Source organism: Orycteropus afer, unplaced genomic scaffold (genome assembly GCF_000298275.1).
Source record: "Orycteropus afer afer isolate SDZICR_OR568_19922 unplaced genomic scaffold, OryAfe1.0 scaffold00309, whole genome shotgun sequence".
Taxonomy (NCBI): domain Eukaryota; kingdom Metazoa; phylum Chordata; class Mammalia; order Tubulidentata; family Orycteropodidae; genus Orycteropus; species Orycteropus afer.
The window spans coordinates 1,510,439-1,521,670 of NW_006921896.1; positions in this window are offsets into that span (position 1 = coordinate 1,510,439).

An 11,232-nucleotide genomic window follows, 5' to 3' on the forward strand; every position below is an offset into this window, starting at 1 on the left:
TATTAATGATATTGTTTGATAATTTCCACATTCTGTGGGATCACCTTTCTTTGAAATGGGTACAAATATGGATCTCTTCCAGTAAGTTGGCCAGGAAGATTTGTCTTCCAAATCTCTTTGCATAACTGAGTGAGTGCCTCCAGTGAGGCATCTGTTTGTTGAAACATCTCAGTGGGTATTCTGTCAATTCCTAGAGCCTTATTCTTCCTCAATTCCTTCAGTGCAGCTTCAACTTCTTCCTTCAGTAGCATTGGTTCTTGATCATATGCCACCTCCTTAAATGGATGAACATTGACTAGTTCTTTTTGAATGATGCAGGACACATCAAAAGAAGATAGAGATGATACACAGAGTTACTGTACCAAAAAGAATTGGTCAGTGTTCAACTATTTCAGGAGATGGCATATGATCAAGAACCAACCTTACTGAAGTAAAAAGTGGAAACTGTATTGAAGGAAGTGGCAAAAAACAAGGGTCCAGGAATTGATGGATACCCATTGAGCTGTTTCAACAAATGGATGCCACAGAGGAGGAATTTACTGATCTATGCCAAGAAATTTAGAAGACAGCCACCTGGCCAACTGACTGGAAGAGATCCATATTTGTACCCATTCCAAAGAAAGGTGATCCAACAAAATGTGGAAATTATCAAACAATATCATTAATATCACATGCAAGTAAAATCTTGCTGAAGAAAATTCAAAAGCCTTTGCAGTGATATTTTCACAGCGAACTTCCAGAAATGAAATCTGGATTCAGAAGAGAATGTGGAACAAGGGATAGCATTGCTGACGTCAGATGGATCTTGGCTGAAAGCAAACGGTACCAGACAGATGTTTACTTGTGTTTTATTTGACTATGCAAAAAGCATTCAACTGTGTGGATCATAACAAATCATGGATAACATTGAGAAGAATGGGAATTCCAGAGCAGTTAATTGTGTTCATGAGGAACCTGTATATAAACCAGGCAACGGTCGTTTGAACAGAATGATGGGTTACTGCATGGCTTAAAATCAAGAAGGGAGTGCATCAGGGTTGTATCCTTTCACCATACTTGTTCATTCTGTATGCTGAGCAAATAATCCAAGAAGCTGGACTATATGAAGAAGAACGTGGCATCAGGATTGGAGAAAGGCTCATTAACAACCTGCAATATGTAGACGACACAACTTTGCTTGGTGAAAGTGAAGATGAATTGAAGCATTTACTGAGGAGATTAAAGACTACAGTGTGCAGTATGGATTACACCTCAACTTGAAGAAAACAAAAATCCTCACAATCTGACCAATAAACAGAATCATGATAAATGGAGAAAAGATTGATGTTGTCAAAGATTTCATATTACTTGGTTCCACAGTCAAACCAATGGCAGCAGCAGTCAAGAAATCAGACAACGTATTGCACTGGGCAAGTCTGCTGCAAAAGAACTCTTTTAAGATCTGAAGACCAAAGATGTCTCTTTGAAGACTAAGGTGTGCCCAGCCCAAGCCATGGTGTTTTCAATCGCTTTATATGCGTGTGGACAATGAATAAGGAAAACTGAAGAAGAGTTGATACTTTTGAGGTGTGGTGTTGACGAAGAATGCTGAAGGTACCATCAACTGCCAGTTGTTGTTGTTGTTGTTATGTGCCATCGAGTCGGACTCAACTCATAGCAACCTCTCCTTGGGTTTCTGAGGCAGTATCACTACAGAAGTAGATTGCCCAACCTTCCTTCCGAGGAGAGCCTGGTGGGTTTGAACCTCCAGCTTCTGGTTAGCAGTCAAGTGCCTTAGGCACTATGCTACCAGAGCTCCCATCAACTGCCAGAAGAACTAACAAATCTGTCCTGGAAAAAGTGCAGCCACAATGCTCCTTGGAAGCAAGAATGGCCAGACTTTGTCTCACCTACTGTCGTCATGTTGTCAGAAAGGACCATTCCCTGGAAAAGGCTATCCTGTTTGGTAAAGTGGAGAGTTGCCAAAAAAGGGGAAGGCCCTAACAAGATGGATTGACACAGTGGGTGCAATGATGGGCTCAGGTATAGCAAGGATTGTGAGGCTGGCACAGGACTGGCCAGTGATTCGTTTTGTTGTATATGGGGTCACTAAGTGTCTGAGTTGACTTGACGCCACCTAACAACAACAGCGGTTACTGTCAGTAATGTAAAATTTACGAGAATCCTATCACTGTATACTATTGCTTAACCCATTTAGGTGTACTTCAGCCATTTTAATTTCTTGTTGACTGTTCAGGCAGTGCTTGTTTAAGTTGAATAGATGTCAGATATTTGGAGTTTTTTAGCACGTGCTAAGTTTACAGCTTTTCTTTGTCACAGATGCTATTGTTCCATGGGGCCAGCCTGAGGAGTGTTGTGTATACTAAACAGTTTTACATTATTTATTTCTTTAGTGACACACCCATCAAATGACTCATTTATTGCTTGCACCTATTAAGGGAATGTTCCTATCTGCAAGATTGAAACAATCTTAATGTGGGTACAGTTTATTTTGAATGATATTGGTATCTTGCCATTGCATATAAATTTCAGCACCAACTAATAGACCTAATTCCACAAGTATACAAACAAGGAACAATGAAATATAATTCTTTTCTTTCTTTCCTGTCTTTTAAATGACCTTTTTTTTCTTCAAGTATGATGTCCTTGATGTCATCCCACAACTCATCTGACCTTCAGTCATTCGTGTTCAGTATGTCAAATCTTGTTCTTGAGATGGTTTCTAAGTTCAAGTGGGATATACTTAAGGTTATACTCTTGTACTCATGAACTTGTTTTAATTTTATTAAGCTTCAACATGAACTTGCAAATGAGTAATTGACAGTCTGTTCTGAAGTTGACCACTGGTCTTGCTTTGACTGCTGATATTTCACTTCTCCATCACCTCTTTCCACAGAAGTAGTGGGTTTGATTCCTATGTATTCCATCCAGTGGGGTGATGTGTATAGTAACTGTTTATGTTGAAATAGGTTTTTGTAATGAATAAATCATTGGTCTTACAAAATGCTATCATGAGATCTCCAGCAAAATTTCTATCACTGTTTGGTTCTCCAGTGCTTCTATAACAGAAATACCACAAGTAGATGATTTGATAAACAGTTTAGGAGGCTAAAAGTCTAAATTCTAGTGCCACCACTAGCGGCTGGGTGAAGGCCCCTCAATATTGAGCTTCAGCTCTGCCTCTTGCTCCTGGCCCTCTGAAACTGGAGGCTTCTCTTAACTCAGGCAGCTGCTGGCTGCTGAGTCTCACAAACCCAAGGTCGACAAGTAAAATGGCACAGTCCCAAAATTATTAAGCAACATGGCAGGCCACTAGTTCAAGTCCAGAAACAATCTCAAGATTGGAAGGCAACATGGCAGGCTGCTGAATGAAGACTCGGCTACATGCAGGGTCTAAGTGTACTGACAAGCTCAAGATCTTTCTCAAAGCATCTTCTTATATACTGGAAGCAGACCACATTCCTAAGGCAGCTACTCAGCTTCTCACAGTAGATTACCCGTCTCATCATGGGGAATAAGTACATCCAGTTGCCCAGTCACTCAAAACCAGGACCAGCCAGGTTGACACATAACCTTAACTACGTCAGTCATGAAGGCCATATTTTCTAGTCCATCTTTGTTTCCAATTTTCATCTTTGAGTCACCAATAATTATCAATTATGATTATTATCTTGATTGCCTGTTTGATCAATTTCAGACTGCAGAAGTTGATAAAACTCTTCAATTTCTTCATCGTTGGCACCAGTGGTTGGTACTAAATTTGAACAATAGTTGTATTAACTGGTCTTCCTTGTAGGTACATGGATATTATCCTATCATTGAAAGCATTATACTTCAGGATAGATCTTGAAATGTTCTTTTTGATGATTAAATGCAACGCCTTTCCTCTTCAATTGATCATATCCAGCATAGTAAACCATATGATTGTCTGAATGAAACTGGCCAACACCAGTCCTTTTCAACTCATGGGTATCTAGAATTTCAACCTTCAAGCATTCCATTTCACTTTTGACAACTTCCCATTTGCCTAAATTCATTTTTGTATATTTCATATTCTGATCATCAGTGGATATTTGCAGCTGTTTCTTCTCCTTTTCATCATGCTATCTCAGTCAACTTTTGTAAAGATTACACCTTGGAAACCCTGTGGGGCAATTCTACTCATAGGATCACTGAGTTAGAATTGACCCAACAATGTGGTTATTTGTTTGGGTACAGCAATCCATTAAGAACTCACTCACTAGCTGTAGGGTTGGTAGTTTGGCTCTACCCAGCAGCACCTGGAAGAAGAACCTAACAATTTGCTTCCAAAAGGTCACAGCCTTGGAAACCATATGGAGTAGTTCCACTCTGTATGCACATGGCATCACCATGGGTTGGAATCAACTTGATGAGCAGCTGGTGTTTTGTCTTTTTTTAGTGCCTTTTTATTAATGAAAATTGTATTGCTAGCAGTAATACTCAAGGGAAATTATTACCTCATCCTTACTATAAAGGCTTCAAATGAAACTGTTCAGAGTGTTAGTAATCTCTCTTTGGGTGGCCAACTTGTTATTGTAGAGCAAGGGAACACCTTATTAAAAGTTATTTGTTTAGTCTGGGTGAGGTAATGATAGTGTTATCAGATTGTTAAGCTTCAGAGAAACATATACTCCCATAGTTTCTTAATTTTTTAAAATAGAATTATTAGTTTCAGAAAGATACTATTTTTACCTACGAAATGGGAAAAAAAAATCAACCAGTGACTCATTGCTATTAACATTTTTTGGAACATCATTTTACAAATCTCTACACAGAAACAAATGAATTTTCACATAAAAGAAATATACATACTATTCTTTTACTAGGTTTACCATTAAATAATATGTCATGAACATCCTTCTGTGTTATTGTTGTTGTTGTTGTTATGTGCCGTCAAGTCGGCCCTGACTCATAGCGAACCCTCCTTGGGTTTCCGAGGCGGTATCACTACGGAAGTAGATTGCGCAACCTTCCTTCTGAGGAGTGGCTGGTTAGCAGACATTAATTGGTGCACCACTGTTGTAATGGTTTTTATAGTATTCCTTTATATAATTAAATCCCTCTTGATGCACATTTAGACTGTTTTCAATTTCAGAAAATTCTCAACTCTCGTTTCAGTAACCAGAAAGTACAGAAAGGTTGGTGGGTACTCTGAATGTATGGTGCACATCCTATAAATATTTCAACAACTTCTAGTAATATCACAAAATTCAAGTCTATACATTTTATTAAGTAGCCCCGTTGGCACAACAATTGAGCATTTGGCTGCTAAGTGACTCATACCCACTTAGCAGATCTGCAGGAGAAAGACCTGGTGATCTGTTCCCATAAAGATTACAGCCTAGAAAACCCTATGAGGCAATTCTGTTGTGTCACATGATGTCGCTATGAGTCGAAAATGGACTTGATGGTACCTAACATCGACAACAACATAAAATTTACTAGATGGCTATTTCATAATCGATGTGTGTGTGTGTGCACATATATATGTGTGTGTGTGTGTGTATGTACACACACACACACACATACACACTCTGGAGTACCCTCTCCTCCCAGCAGGTTAATCTTTATACAAGTTGCAACCACATTCCCTGATATGTTGTTGTTGTTGTTATGTGCCCTCGAGTCAGACCCGAATATGTAGAACTTCCTGATTTCCCAGGTTCTCCCCATCTCCTTTCTTTCCCAGCTAGAGAATCCTCCAAATGCTGGATTTTCCTCTCATCCTTTGACTTTCACAGGCTGTAAATTGCTTTGTTCTCCTTTTGAAGGCCCCGTCATACAAATTCTTGCTCACAGTCTTTTTTTAATCTTTCTTCCTTTCATTCTCTCTTCCCACTCTTAACCAGTTACCTCCTTTTCCTGCCTCTCCTCTTTTCCATTCTGCCTCTCCCTTTTTTTCCCTAACCCATCCCAGTCTTCTTCCCCCTGTATTTCCCATGGCTTGATAAAACACCTAATGTATACAAGAGAAAAAGAATCCATACACTCTGAAGTGACATTAAACAGCATTTAAATAAAATGCTATCTTTAGCCCTTTAAAATGGACTGATCCAAAAAGTTTCTGTTGATTTAGTCATTCAAGTACCTGTGTGTGGGCTACATTCAGCATTTGATATAACATATTTATTTATTCAAGTGTCCCTCATTGCCTCTTCCCACATGACTAAAAGACAAGTTCCATAAATACAGGGATTTGTTCTCATATGTGCTCTTTGTTCTGACATCTCACTGTTCCCGCCAATGTAGGCACTATATGTTAAATTAATGAGTGAATTTAAGGTAAAATGTACCTGATTATTTTATTTTTTAATGGGTGTTTGCCTTTAGAACTTCCACTGAAACTTATATTGTTTTCTGCTTTTTCTTTATTACAAGTCTATGTTATTTCAAAACTTTTATGAGTTATATTGGTTGTTCTGGGCTAACCTTGGGATTTAATCACTGGTTTTATCAGAAAGGACATTCTGAGTTCTAATCACTGATGTAAAATTGAACTTTTGAAATACAAACTGTAAGAGAAACGCCTCCTTAAAGGTATATTAAGAATTATTACAGATGGACTTTTTATGCTTTTTAAGAAGCCAGTTAATCAATTTCCACAAAAGTATAAATTTGTTTCTTCATTAATTTTCCTTTTATTGGAGTTTGTGTTTTTCTGGTGATTAACTCTTCCTTGTTACGGTTTTTGCTTTACAAATGTAAACTATACATATGAACTCAACAAAATTTTGTACATATATTTAAGAAAACTGCTTTGCAAATGTTGGTATATTTATAAAAAATAATATCAACAACACCTAGAACAATACCCTATATTTGGGTTGTAATTATAAAAAAGGACATTTGGTGGCATAATGCCTATGGCATTTGACTGCTAACCAGAAGCCTGGCAGTTCAAACCCACCAGCCGCTCCCCAGAAGGAAGATGGGGCAATCTACTTCCATAGTGATACTGCCTCTGAAAAACAAGGAAGGGTCAATATGAGTCAAAATCGACTTGAGTCGAAATCAACTCAGTGGCAGTGAGTTTGGTTTTGGTTTTAGTTATAAAAAGGAAGGGACATGTGAAGATAGTCCTTATGTGTTCTTTGTAGCTGCTGTTTTCTTCATTTTTCCTCTTTTCATAGGCATGCCCAATTAGTCATCTTAATACCTCAACTGAAGCTTTGTGGTAGAAAGCAAAAAAAAAAATTCAGTTACTATTTTACTCTTTTGTGTATTTTCCTTTCCTTTGAAGCAGTTGATATTAAGAGAGTAGGATCAAGGTTTTTTTTTTCCCTAATTATTTGGGCTGGCTGTCTTCTATCCTCCGGGTTTACTGTTTGTTTTGTTTTGTAATTGATGTCAATCATCAGTTTTTCTCATTATCTTCAGTTTTATCTCAGTCAGAACAAGGGTGAAAGTTATTAAGGTGCCATGCCATTTTCACTTGAAAATAAAATGGGCCTCAGGATGTTGACAAATTGTGTTGAGTTAATTGCTTATTTAAAAAAAAGAAGCAAAGAAAAAATGAGAGACTGACTTCCAGTTTATTTCCATAAAGAATTTCCTATACCATTTTTATTTGTGTCTGGCAGAGAGGAGGAAAGTTGCCTATGTCTTAGTATACTCATTGCTGTCTAGTCAATGCCTACTCATAGTGACCTTATAGGATAAAATTGAGCTGCCCCACAAGGTTTCCAAGGCTGTAACTCTTTATGAAAACAGACTGCCACATCTTTCTCTCTCAGAGCAGCAGGTGGGTTCAAACTGCCAACCTTTTGATTTTCAGCCAAGCTCTTAACCATGGTTCCAGCCAACTTCCTTCATTTAGTATAAAAAACAAAAACTATTACCATCAAGTCAATTCTGACTCAGTGACCTCCATTAGGTTTCCAAGGGTGTAAATCTTTACAGAAGCAGACTGACATTTTTCTTCTGCAAAACAGCTGCTGGTTTTGAATCACCGACCTTTTGGTTAGCAGCCAAATGCCTTAACCACTACACTACTGAGCTCCTTTTGTTTAGATTCTAATCACTTAGTATCTTCATGTATGTGAATTTCCAACCAGTAGCATTTTGAATTTGAGGCACCTACTTCTAAAACTCCAGAAAGTGAAATGTATTTTTAAGCCCCAGAATCCTTTCTTTCTGAGTGTGCAGTGTATTTTGTCAAAAATATGGGCAAGAGAAGACATATTTAGAACTGTCTCAGGACCATCTTGCTGTAGTATAGTCAGCCTCTACTGTGTACAATGGAAGGATAGGAAAGTACTGGCTAAGCAAACAGGTTCTCAGACTGCCTGGGCTGGGATTTGGTATCAAACTTGCCTAGAAAAATAGTCATACTGTGGTTGCTTGCATGTTGCTGGAAGTTATGCCACAAGTATTTCAAATACCAGCAGTGTCACCCATGGTGGACAAATTTCCCAATGCAATATGTCATTTGATTTCTTGGCTGCCACTTCCATGCATGTTGATTGTGGATCCAAGTAAAATGAAATCCTTGACAACTTCATTCTTGTCTCTATCTATCATGTTGCTTATTGGTCCAGTTGTGATGATTATTGTTTTCTTTATTGTTTTGGTTACCTACTGCTGTTCTCACAGGAATATACCACAAATGGGATGGCTTTAATAAACAGGAGTTTATTCTGTTAGTTTGGAGGCTTTAAGTCTGAGTTCAAAGTGCCAGGCTGTAGGGGCTAGGTGAAAGTCCCTCAACCTTGGGCTTTGCCTCCTGGTCTGAGCCCACTGAAGTTGGAGGCTCTTCTTCACTCAGACAGTTGCTAAGTGCTGAGGCTGAGAAGCCCAAGGTTGACAAGTAAAAAAGCACAGTCCCAATATTACCAAACCGCATGACAGGCCATTGATTCAAGTCCATTGAAAATCCCAAGGTCAACAGAGCATGACAGGCTGCTGAACAATGACAGGGCTACATACAGGCATGCAATAAGCCATACAAGAGTGCAATAAGCCATAGACCATTCCCAAAGCTGCTTCTTATATACAGGAAGAAGACCACATCCCTAAAGCAGCTATTCAGCTGCTTGTGGTAGATCCCACCATGGAACTGATTGCCAGTCTCATCATGGGGAATAACTACCACTTACTACTCAACCAAGCCCAGCCAAATTGATACAAAACCGTAACTACCACATTTATGTTGAGGTGTAATCCATACTGAAGGCTGTAGTCTTTAATCTTTATCATTAAGTGCATCAAATCTTCTGCCCTTTCAGCAAGCAAGGTTGTGTCATTTGCATATTGCAGTCTGTTAATGAGTCTTCCTCCAATCTTGATGCCACATTCTTCATATTGTATAGCTTCTCAGATTATTTACTTATACTACAGATTGAATAAGTATGGTGAAAAGATGCCACCATGAAACACACCTTTACTGATTTAAAACCATGCAGTTTCTTGTACTGTTGAAATGTCTGCCTCTTGGTCTTTGTACCAGTTTCTCATGAGCACAGTTGGTTGTGGTGGTTATGTTTGTGTGTCAACTTGGCTGGACCTGGTTGAGTGGCTGGACAGCTAAATGTAGTATTCCCTATGATGAGACTGGTAATCAACTCCGTGGTAGAATCTACTGTGAGCAGCTGTGTAGCTGCCTTAGGGGATGTGGTCTGCTTCCTGTATGTAAGCAGAAGCCTTGGGGAATGGTCTCTAGCTTATGGCAAGCTTGGACCCTGCATGTAGCCATGTTGTTGTTCAGCAGCCTGCCATGCTCTGCCGACCTTGGGTCTTACAATGGACTTAAATTAATGACCTGCCGTGTGGTTTGGTAATATTGGGACTGTGCCTTTTTACTTGTCAACTTTGGGCTTCCCAACCTCAGCAGCCAGCAGCTGTCTGAGTGAAGAAACGCCTCTAGCTCCAGTGGGCCGGAAGCAGGAGGCAGAACTGGACCCCAAGGTTGAGGGGCTTTCACCCAGCCCCTAGAGTCTGGCACTTTGAACTCAGACTTAAAACCTCCAAACTTTAAGAGAATAAACTCCTGCTTATTAAGGCTATCCCATTTGTGGTATATTCTTGTCAGAGCTGCACTAGGTAACCAGAACACTGGTAAAACTCTTCAATTTCTTCATATTTGCCTTTAGTGGTTGGTACACTAACATAAATAATTATTTTAACTAGTCTTCCTTTTATGAATATGGATATTATCTTATGACTGACAGCATTATATTTTAGGATAAATTTTGAAATGTTCTTTTTGACTATAATTGTAACACCATTCCTCCTCATTTTTTCATTCCCGGCATAGTATACTATAATGATTGCCTGATTCGTTATGGCCAATACTAGTCCATTTCAGCTCACTAATGACTAGGATGTTGATTTTCATGCATTCCATTTCATTTTTTACAACTTACCATTTTACTAGGTTCATAATTCATACATTCCATGTTCTAATTATTAGTGGATATTTCCAGCTATTTTACTCATCAGCAAATGAAGGTCCCAAATGCTTTACTACATTCACATCGTTAACATTGACTCTACTTTCATGAGGCAGCTCTTCCCCAGTTATATTTTGAGTGCCTTCCCACCTGAGGGGCTCATTTTCTGCCACTATATCAGACAGTATTTCCTTGCTATTCATAAGGTTTTCAGTGACCAGTATTTCAGAATTAGATCACCATGTCTTTCTTCCTAGTCTATCCCAGTCTGGAAGCTCCACTGAAACCTGTATACTATGAGTGATTCTGCTGGTATCTAAATTACTGGTTGCATGGCTCTCAACACTTAAACCACAGTATGATAAATAGACCAATAAGTTGTGTGAGGATAAATAGACTTTAATAAGTGAAGGAGAAGAGGAAACATTCTGTAGGGAGGGACTGCACAAATATAAATGCTAAGGCTGAAATAGTACTTTATCACTGAACCCTCAAGTACAGGGATAAAATGATGAAAAATAAGACTATAGATTACTTGTGGCAAGCAACTGTTAACAATCTGATTCCAATCACTTCTAATTGGCATAAAGTTTATAACTAAGCTCAGGACTAAGACTGGTATTCCCTTTCAGTTACTTGGAAAATTCTCTATAGGTTGTTGTTAAGTGCCGTTGAGTCATTTCCGACTCATAGTGACCCCATGCACAGCAGAATGAAACACTGCCCGATCCCACGTGAGCCCCACAATCCCTGCTATACTTGAGCCCATTATCTCAGCCACCGTGTCAATCTATCTGATTGAAGGCCTCCCCCTCTTTCGTCG